This window comes from Cibotium barometz, chromosome 65 (assembly GCF_041138505.1).
Source record: "Cibotium barometz isolate CiBa-2024 chromosome 65, ASM4113850v1, whole genome shotgun sequence".
Lineage (NCBI taxonomy): Eukaryota > Viridiplantae > Streptophyta > Polypodiopsida > Cyatheales > Cibotiaceae > Cibotium > Cibotium barometz.
The window spans coordinates 30,645,672-30,657,725 of record NC_141110.1 but is presented as its reverse complement, the minus strand read 5'-3'; positions in this window follow the sequence as shown (position 1 = coordinate 30,657,725).

The following is a 12,054-nucleotide window of genomic DNA, read 5'->3' as shown; positions in this document are numbered from 1 at the left end:
AAAGAGTTCAAGGGTTGGAACCAAGGAGCTAGAAAAGTTATGTATTGGCTCTCTATTAGTATACAAGACACCATGATTAGGCACATACAGGATGCCAAGTCTCCCAAGGAGGCGTGGGACACCTTGGTAAAACTCTATGAAACGAATACCAAGGCACAAAAGATACAGTTGAAGAATGAACTTCATACTGTGGAGAAAAAGAGTATGTCTGTGAATGATTATACATTGAAGATCAAGGGTATTGTGGAATCCCTTACATCTATTGGCATTTCAGTAGATGATGATAATAAGGTGGAAGTCTGTCTACGTGGTCTCAGGCCACAATACAAGGCGTTCAAGACGTATATTCAGACTCAGGAAAACATTCCAAATTTCACAGATTTGGTGTCTATGTTGATATAGAAGAGAAGAGCCTGGGTGAAGACCAACAGCCTTCACCCCACAAAACAAAAACAGTTCAAAGCAACAAGCCTTCTACATAAGCTCAGGAAGAGGACGAGGTAGAGGAGGCCATGGATGCGGCCAAGGAGGTGGCCGAACACGTAACCAGAATCATGGCCAGCAGAGCAGCAGCAACAATAGTCCCAGAATTCACAACAACAACAACACGCAGGTGGAAGAGGCCAATTCAGAGGCAAGGGGAGTCAAAGAGGTTGTGGAAATTGGCAAAGGCAGTATAATGATACACGTGGATGCTTTTATTGTGGTAAGCCTGGACATGTGCACGCAGATTGTTATAAGAAGCAGGCTGACATGCAAAATGGGAAATTATAGCAAAACAACTATGCATCCTCAAGCGAAAACAATGAGGATAATGAAAGGTTTGTTTGTTATGCAGCATGTTGTTAATGCCATGTCTGAAAATGTTGAAGCAGCACATAAAGATGATGTATGGTACGTTGATTCAGGTGCTTCGAACCACATGACAAGTCATGGGGAGTGGTTCAAGGAGATGAAAAACCTTGAAAGACCAGGTTTTGTGGAAACAGGGGATAACACTGCTCATCCAATTGCCCATGTTGGAGATGTCCATTGTCTATGCAGGATGGCAAAGTGAAGTACCTTGCAGATGTACTTCATGTTCCAAACATAACAAAGAATCTGGTTTCAGTTGGCCAAATGATTGAGCAGGGTTTGCAGGTTTGGTTTAACCCTGATGGTTGTTATGAGTGTTGAAGACTTTAAAGACAAGTGCAAGTTGGTTGCAAAAGGCAACAGAGTGGGCAGAATGTTTACATTGAATGTAAACATGCCTGAAGTGAGTGCTGCGATGTTTGCAAATGGTTCACGAATTATTGCAGACACAGACATTTGGCATAAAATAATTGGACATGTAAATGTGCAGAGAATGAAGTTTATGCAGACTAAAGGAATTGTGATAAGGCTGCCAAAGTTTAAAGTTGAAGGTATGCAGAAAATATGTGAAGCATGCCAATTTGGAAAGCAAACAAAGCATGTATTTCCACGTGACAGATTTGTGAGCAGAAATGCACTAGATGTTGTGCATTCAGATGTATGGGGTTCAACGAAGATCATGTCTATGGTAGGCTGCAAGTATTATGTGACATTTATTGATGACCACACAAGGAAAGTGTGGGTATACTTCATGAAGGAGAAGGGTGAGGTGTTCACTCATTTTCAGAGTTATGGTTGAAAAGCAAACAGGGAAATATGTAAAGTGCCTAAGGTCAGATGGAGGGGGAGAGTACTTCTCCAATGAGTTCTCTGAATTTTTGAAGAAGAATGGTATTCAAAGACAGTTTACATGCAGATACACTCCGTAGCAAAATGGAGTTGCTAAGCGGAAAAACAGGCACATTGCTGAGATTGCGCGAGCATTGATGGGCGAGAAGAATATGCCGCATAGCTATTGGGCTGAGGCTGTTTCTACAGCAGTTTACATCATGAACAGGACTCCAACTACAGCCATACATGATATAACTCTAGAGGAGAGGTTTACTGGGGCAGAAAACCTGATTTGTCTCATCTGAAAGTCTTTGGATGCATTGCATATGTGCATGTGCCAGATGAGCTGAGAACTAAGCTGGATCCAAAAGCTGAAAAATGTGTGTTTATTGGGTATTCCCTTTAGCAAAAGGGATACAGGTGTTATAACCCTGCTACACGTGAGTTGAGGGTAAGTAGGGATGTTGTTTTTGATGAGATGAGCAGCCGGTATGCTGCTAAAAAAGAAGCTATTGGGACTGATGTGAGTGGAAATGTGGTTGCACAGAATGCAAGTCAGCAATCACAGTCTTTGAGTGGACCAGGAGAGTCCTCATCTAGTGGTTCAGATAGACCATGGAGTGGCAGGCTGCGTCATAATACCAGTCCTGCAAATGTGATTAGTACATCACATAAAGGCAAAGAGAAAGTGGTTGAGCCCCTTAGTATGCCTGACATTTCTGTAGGGCATTCTCATGTTGATGGAGAGTCTAGTGGCTTAGAGATGAGCCTTGATGAGGATCTTGGGATACCAGCTATGAGAACACCTGGTGTAAAGAAGGCTATGGAAGCCATGAATGCAAAGCTGCGAAGATCTGGGAGAGTGAAGAATCCTGTGCAGAGGTTTACCTATGATGGTTATGTGCACATCACTATGCATACATGGCAAAAGTTGTGCAGGTTGTAGAGCCCACATGCATTGATGAGGCTGTTGGAAATGTGTGTTGGGAGAAAGCTATGGATGAGGAGATGGATGCACTATATGGAAATGAGACTTGGGAGAAAGCTATGGATGAGGAGATGGATGCACCATATGGAAATGAGACTTGGGATTTAGTGCAATTGCCTGAAGGCAAGAAAGCCATTGGATGCAAGTGGGTGTACAAAGTAAAACATAACAGTGATGGAAGCATAAGCAGGTACAAGGCTAGATTGGTAGCCAAAGGATATGTGCAGACATATGGCATTGATTATGAGGAAACTTTCAGCCCAGTTGCCAAGATGGCAACAGTGAGAGTTGTGATAGCAGTGGCTGCGTCAAAGCAATGGTCTTTACATCATCAAATGGATGTAAAGAATGCATTCTTGCATGGGGATTTGCAGGAAGAGGTGTATATGTTGCAGCCACCTGGTTATGAGGATGTGAGTCACCTCGAGCATGTGTGCAGGTTGAAGAAAGCCTTGTATGGCTTAAAACAAGCACCAAGAGCATGGTCTGACAAGATTTTTGAATATCTTGTCACTATTGGCTTTCATGTAGCCAATGCAGATTTCTCGATGTATGTGAGACACACAGTGATAGAGGGGTTGTGCTTGTTGTTATCTATGTAGATGACCTGATCATTACGGGGGACCATGATGCAGAGATCTTTGATGTAAAGATCTTGCTTAGACAAAAGTTTGAGATGAAGGATCTGGGGGAGCTTAGATATTTCTTGGGCATTGAGGTGATTAGGTCACCACATGGTATTGGATTACTGCAGAGACAGTATGGCTTGGACATGTCGTCCAAGTATGGTATGACAGGCTGTAAGCCATTGGATCAGAATGGCAAGTTGAGTGCAGATTCAGGAGAGATTTTGGAGGATCCTACTATGTATAGGCGCATAGTAGAAAGCTTGATCTACATGATGATCCTACTATGTATAGGCGCATAGTAGAAAGCTTGATCTACATGACGATCACCAGGCCGGATTTGAGCTATGCTGTTGGGTTGGTGAGTTAGTTTATGTAGGTTCCTCGGAAGCCGCATTTGGATGCATTGAGACGCATACTGAGGTATGTGAGGTCTACTTTGCATTGTGGACTATTTTATGAAACTGGGACAGAGATATGTGTACATGGGTACACAGGTAGTATCTCAGATAGAAGATCTACTAGTGGCTTCATGTTTTCTTGGGAGAGTGCTGCCGTGACTTGGAGCAGTAAGAAGAAGCCTACGGTTACTCTATCCAATACAGAAGCCGAGTACAGAGGTGCTGCTATGGCAGCATGTGAGGTAGCTTGGTTGAGAAAGCTACTTGCAGATTTGGGTCTATCAGTGGATAGACAAGTTGTCATTTTCTGTGACAACATTAGCAGTATACAGTTGGCCAGGAACCCAGTTTTTCATGCTCACACGAAGCATATAGAGGTCCACTACCATTTTGTCCGAGAGAAGGTTTTGGCAACGGAGACGTTGACCTTGTTTATGTCAGCACACAGGATTAGGTAGCTGACATCTTCACCAAAGCATTGGGTACAGAGACGCTCCGCAGATTCACGGCTTCGCTTGGTGTACATGAGATGGAGTTGAGCTCAAGGGGGAGTGTAGAGATATCGAGCTCATCTAGTGAGGCGGTGGACACTGATGACCCACTTGGGGGATAGGCCCCACACTTACACCACTGGCATGGTTGGTGAGGTCATGGGTGATATGCGGCCAGTGGTATGACAGGCTGTGTGACAGCCATTCTAGAGACTGGCATAGTTATAGCGCCAGCTCATTTAGTTGGGTTCACACTACAGAGAACCCTAGTATGTATTTGGTTGAGTACCTTTCATATTGTGTGTACTCTTATCTTTGTATATGGTGTGTTGAGTGTTGTGTGAAGAAGAAGAAGATTTTCAGCCTCTCACCTTGTGTGTTCTCTTTTAGGGTTTTGTGAGTGTGTGTGTGCTTGCAAGAGCTCAAGCTCTCTTCTCCCCTGCATCTTTTCAAAACATTGACATTCCTAACACCATTTCACACATTTAATGTCGTCACTAAATAGAGTGGACCACCACAAACCTGCTTGGAGAACCTTGTGTGAGGAGTTGACTCCACCTCTACAAAGTGTCCTCCTGTAATTACCAAGTGTGCTTCTTCCAAGATAGTTATAAATTTATGCTCCCACACACATCTATATAAAAAATCATCTTTATCAAGATTATACAATTATTCCGAGATGATCAATTGGTAGGGTGTTGTCAACTTATTATATAAGAAAAATTACCCCACATCTCACGATGACACATCTTAGTAGTGAATGCAATTTTGTGTTGATCTAATGGATACTTGGTTGTATTCAAAGAAACTATATAAGAAGATATATGCCCCTTTTCCAACTACCCTCTCCAAAATATGCTCAGTGTATAATGGTCTTTGTGTGTTATTGCATTGACCTTCTTAAGATCCAAACATACTCTAAGCTTCCCATTTTTCTAAGGTATGGTAATAACAATATGATCAAAATCTCATAAATGAGTATCTTGGATTCATTAGGCCCCTTGCCTTGATGTGCCCAAGATGGGAATAGTATGTATGTTGCACCACTTTAGGTGGCACTCCCTTCATATCTGTACGTTTCTACGCGCACCCAATATGAAATTGCCTTTTTCACAGATTCAGCTGTCTTTAAAACAATCTTTTAATGAAACTATAGTATCGCTGATCATAATCCTCCAAAATATTTGGTTGAATCCTAATTTCCAATTTTTCCTTCATCGGTGTACCTATGGCATCATTAGCAACCAGAACGCTCACCACCTGTCCACTCAGGGGCCTTTTCGATAGTTCCTAGCTCATAATACCCGACAATATATTCACTTATAAAAATCAAAATGGAATCTCCGTTGAAGATCAGCAAGATCAACCAATGGATCCATATAAAAGAGCCATGGACTCATCCATTGAGGACCAGCAAGGTCAATCAACTAGATCCATGTCCGAATTCAGAAAACAACTCTTACTCCTTGTTCTAATATCTTCCACGATGTACGTGTGGGTATCTTCGGTGACCCAGAGCCCGAGCACCGTATGGTCAGCACCCTCTAGGATCCTTCGCAGGTCACCTAGCGCTTCACTCATAGGCCACTTCCTTGGTCCCTCATCCACCGTACCCGAAGCTTACCATTTAAATCGAACCGAGGCTGGTCAAGTCCTTGGCCGACCTTGCTACGCGAGATGTCCTCCGTTGACTCTCCAACGACCTCATTCACAAGACGGTCAAAATGCTTCCCCAACATTTTTGACATAAAATAGTCATTTAAAAACATGTCATAAATACGGATTCTATAACGAACTCTCGTCTTTCCACATTGTTCCACATCAATCCACATTATTTAATCCACATCCATTTCATATGTATTCCCATTCTCATCCAATCACATCATTTTCCATCTCATCACATCTTTCCTCATTCATCAGATCTCATCCACTCGCATCTTCCCATATCCACATCTCATCACATCTATCCTCATTCATCAGATCTCATCCAATTGCATCTACCCATATCCACATCTCATCACATCTATCCTCATTCATCAGATCTCATCCAATCGCATCTACCCATATCCACATCTCATCACATCACATTCATTAACATCTCATCCATTCATATCTACCTCGACCCACATCACATCACATCACATCACATATCCTCCATTCACATCTATCCCAATTTATATCACATCACATTCATCCATTTCACATCACATCTCATTCATTCACATCCCGATTCACATCACATCACATCTCATCCATTCACATCCCATATCATTCATTCACATCCCGATTCACATGACATCACATCTCATTCATTCACATCACATCTCATTCACTTACATCTATCCATTTCACATCACATCTTATCACCTCCATCCATTTCACATCACCTCCATCCATTTCACATCACATCACCTCCATCCATTCACATCCATCACATCACATTCATTCATATTCATCACATTCATTCTCATCACCATCCCATCACATACATTCTATCCACATTACATCACATTACATCTATCCACATCATATCTCATTTATACACATCTCATCTCATTCATCCACATCCATCCAATTGTTCACATGTATGACTACCCACATCTATCCATACATTCATATCTATCACTTCACATCCACATATATTCATGTCACATCACATCTCTTTACGTCTCATCACATTCTTTCACATACACATCCACATCCATTCTTCACATACACATCCACATCCATTCTTTCACATACATCTACATCCATTCTTTCACATACACATCCACATCCATTCTTCACATCCATTCTCCCTCCAACATTCTGGCGTAGGATAGTCCTTTAAGAAAATAGGGTTTCTATGCAAGTTTTCAGTTTGATTTTCTTTTGAATACAAGAGTATTTCTTGAATCAGTATCCCCAAAACTCCTTGATCGGAATCCTGAATTCCTAGAATTCTATAACCTTGATCCACAGATCAATTAATTCGAAGGGTCTCAAACTTAGTTTCAGATTTGGCGGGAGTTTTGAGTGTATTTTTCTAAATTGGTCACACCTTCTTTCCTCAAAAAACTGACGAAAGAGTTTGGCCTTGGTCATAGTCTGATTCAAGGTTCGAGTCGGATAAGATTTTTCCTCAACTATCTTTCTCGAAGCAGTTACTATTTTACTAAATTTCTTTCTTTGAATATTCACTTAAATGATTTCTAAATTAGTTACAAATTCAGAATAAATTAATCATTTATCTGAATATTTTGATCTCGATAGATTTTTCCAATTTTCTTTTTACAATCCGTGTGAATATAAAATGATAGAAATTTCTCTCTCAGAGTATTTAATTATTCGTTTATCAAATACTCATAGAATTTAAACATAGAATTTAAGAGAATTCTAATTTTGATATAAAAATTCTTTATGCATCTATTTATGCATAAAAATCAACTTCAATGGGAATAACACTTTTATAAAAAAAATCCTTTTATGCATCTATCTATGCATAAAATCAAATTTAATAGGAATAACACTTTTAAAATAAAAAGAATTTCTTTATGCATCTATTTACGCATAAAAATCAATTTTTATAAGAATAACACTTTTATAATTAAAAAAATCCTTTATGCATCTTTCTATGCATGAAAATAAAATTTAATAAGAATAACACTTTTGTAATAAAAAAATTCCTTTATGCATCTTTCTATGCATAAAATCAAATTTAATAAGAATAACACTTTTATAATTTAAAAAAATTCCTTTATGCATCTTTCTATGCATAAAATTAAATTTAATAAGAATAACACTTTTGTAATAAAAGAAATTCTTTTATTCATCTTTCTATGCATAGAAATCAAATTTAATAAGAATAACACTTTTATAATAAAAAAATTCCTTTATGCATCTTTCTATGCATGGAAATCAAATTTAATAAGAATAACACTTCTGTAATAAAAAAAATTCCTTTATGCATCTTTCTATGCATAGGAATCAAATTTAATAGGAATAACACTTTTATAATAAAAAATTTCTTTATGCATCTTTCTATGCATAGAACTCAAAATTTAATAAGAATAACACTTTTATAATTTAAAAAAATTCCTTTATGCATCTTTCTATGCATAAAATCAAATTTAATAAGAATAACACTTTTGTAATAAAAAAATTTCTTTATGTATAAAATCAATTTTAATAAGAATAACACTTTTGTAATAAAAAAATTTCTTTATGCATAAAATCATTTTTAATAAGAATAACACTTTTGTAATAAAAAAATTCTTTTATGCATTTTTCTATGCAAAAAAATCAAATTTAATAAGAATAACACTTTTGTAATTAAAAAATTCCTTTATGCATAAAATCAATTTTAATAAGAATAGTACTTTTGTAATTAAAAAAATTTCTTTATGCATCTCTTTATGCATAAAATTAATTTTAATAATAATAACACTTTTGTAATTAAATTCCTTTATGCATCTTTTTATGCATAAAATTAATTTTAATAATAATAACATTTTTGTAATAAAACAAATTCCTTTATGCATCTTTCTATGCATAGAAATCAAATTTAATAAGAATAACACTTTTGTAATAAAAAAATTTCTTTATGCATCTTTCTATGCATAGAAATCAAATTTAATAAGAATAACACTTTTATAATTAAAAAAATCTTTTATGTAATTTTCTATGCATAAAACCAAATTTAATAAGAATAACACTTTTGTACTAAAAAAAGTTCCTTTATGCATCTTTCTATGCATAAAACCAAATTTAATAAGAATAACACTTTTCTACTAAAAAAAGTTCCTTTATGCATCTTTCTATGCATAGAAATCAAATTTAATAAGAATAATACTTTTATAATAAAAAATTTTCTTTATGCATCTTTCTATGCATAGAAATCAAATTTAATAAGATTAACACTTTTATAATAAAAAAATCCTTTATGCAATTTTCTATGCATAAAACCAAATTTAATAAGAATAACACTTTTGTACTAAAAAAAGTTCCTTTATGCATCTTTCTATGCATAAAATCAAATTTAATAAGAATAACACTTTTGTAATAAAAAAATTTTCTTTATGCATCTTTCTATGCATAAAATCAAATTTAATAAGAATAACACTTTTCTAATAAAAAGAATTCCTTTATGCATCTTTCTATGCGTAAAAATTAAATTTAATAAATAAAAAAATTTCTTTATGCATCTTTCTATGCATAGAAATTAAATTTAATAAGAATAACACTTTTATAATAATTTTTTTTTCCTTTATGCATCTTTCTATGCATAAAATCAAATTTAATAAGAATAACACTTTTGTAATAAAAAAATTTCTTTATGCATCTTTCTATGCATAAAATCAATTTTAATAAGAATAACACTTTTGTAATTAAAAAAATTCCTTTATGCATCTTTCTATGCATAAAAATCAAATTTAATAAGAATAACACTTTTGTAATAAAAAAACTCCTTATGCATCTTTGTATGCATAAAATCAATTTTAATAAAAATAACACTTTTGTAATTTAAAAAATCCTTTATGCATCTTTTTATGCGTAAAAATCAAATTTAATAAGAATAACACTTTTGTAATAAAAAAATTCCTTTATGCATCTTTCTATGCATAAACTCAATTTTAATAAGAATAACTTTTTTGTAATTAAAAAATCCTTTATGCATAAAATTAATTTTGCATAAAAAGAATAACTTTTTTGTAATTAAAAAATCCTTTATGCATCTTTTTATGCATAAAATTAATTTTAATAAGAATAATATTTTTTTAATAAAAAATTTCCTTTATGCATCTTTCTATGCATAAAAATCAAATTTAATAAGAATAACACTTTTGTAATAAAAAAAATTCCTTCATGCATCTTTTTATGCATAAAAATAAAATTTAATAGTTAATATGAGTGATATCCATGCATAGTCATAGGTGAATATGTACATGGAGTAATTAGAATATTTCTTTTAGATGCAAAAATGGTGGGAATTACTCTTTTGAAATAACATTAAAACAAACTTTCTTTTCCATAAAATTCTAAATTTTTTTGCCATAACCTCCTTTGTATGACTGACCATTTCTCATTTTTATCATTCTTTATTTAATTTAAATTAACCCAAATTAGATTTATAGAACTCGAATCTACACAATTTTCTAAATTCAAGAGAGTAAACAATAAGAAGAGTTTGATTAATCCCTTAGTTATTCTTTCTAGGATTAAGAAAGGTTGGAATGTAAAGAAGAGAAGGGGTGGCCTTTTCATAAAAGGCATAGCATTTGAATTTAATTCAATCAACTGCAAAACATAAAAATCAAGAAAACCATAGATTTTTCATTAAAATTTACAAACAAAGTAAGAAAAATTAGCTTACATGGAGCTTGTAAGCTCTCCTTTGGCTTGAGGGATTGAGGGTTCTACTCTTGTTTGAAGCAAGAGTGGCCACCAATTCACTTTGGAGAGGATTAGGCCAAAAACAATTGAATTATTAAAAAATTCAATGTAGATGGCTCAGGACAGGAGTAGAGTAACAGTGCATAAACACCATTAAGATTTTACAAAGGGGGGGCTTCTATTTATAGGAAAAAGTGAGCCTCTAACCAAGCAAACTGATTTTAGAATTTTCCAGATCAGTTTGATCAAATTTTGACCATTTTTGGGTCAGTTCAGCTTACTTTTTGGATCTAGTTTTGAAATAGGAGAGAGGAGAGATAAAAATCTTATTATTTTTTAGTTTAAAACTCCTCCCCACACATGTGAAATAGGCACCTCCTTGAAGAGCCCCTTCTCCTTACCAAGGTGTCAAAAATGTATCATTATACCCACAATATCTCATTTTTTTAAGTAATATTCATAGTTTTTTACTAATAAACCTTGTACTTAGTCAACTCTTCATTCCCAGTTTCCCTTTCAATCTATTGATATAAAAGACTGGATGAACTCTAACATGTGGAGGTAGTTTATAGTTCATACGCAACCGTGCCAATCCGATATATAACTCGAAATTGACCACAATATCTAGGAGATAAATTCGAGCATTTTCCTTTTGACAAAGTCTGAAAATCTTTAGGAACTTTTAAATAAACCAACGCTCCTAGTTCAAAAGACCGAGATGAGCATCCCCTATCAGCATAAAACCGTGCCCTATCTTGAGCACTCCTGATAAAATCTCGAGCTTCGGTCAGCATTTCCTGCATATCACGCAAGAAATCCCTCGATGCATCAAGCTCGATGTCTTTAAGACCGACATCAATAGGTTCCCTGGGTTAATACCCATACATAAGCATGAACAGACTAAAACCAATAGCCGTATGTTTAAAACTGTTATAGGTAAATTCCATCATTGGAAGATATTTTTCCCAATATGATGATTTTCTAGAGACATATGCACGAAGCATATCCTCTACAATCTGATTCATACACTCTGTTTGCCCATCAGACTACTCTGCGGATGATTAGAGCAACTCACATTCAAAGTAACTTCCTCGTGGTAAACCATTCGGACTAAAGTAGGAAAACATGGCATTATAACAACAGAATCCTAGGATTCATCGGCGCCCCGACATACCCACATTTGCATATGGAATAATTAATGTCCCGAGTTACCCATATCAACATAGAGAGTCATCAACGTCTCGATGAGTCACATATGTCCATCCGTAAACCATCAGGTTGACTATATAAATCACCTAAAGTACGAAACTAGAGAAGGAAATGCCAACAAAGGAAGAATCCAAATTTTCTTATCCAAACACAACAAGATAAACTTGTTTGAACTCTAAAGAAAGAGATTTCAACAAGTGAAAATGCTGACGAGATTACACTCATCAATATATGTAGGCTATAGATAAAAGAAGTTTATCTAGAGAATGCCTACACTATAA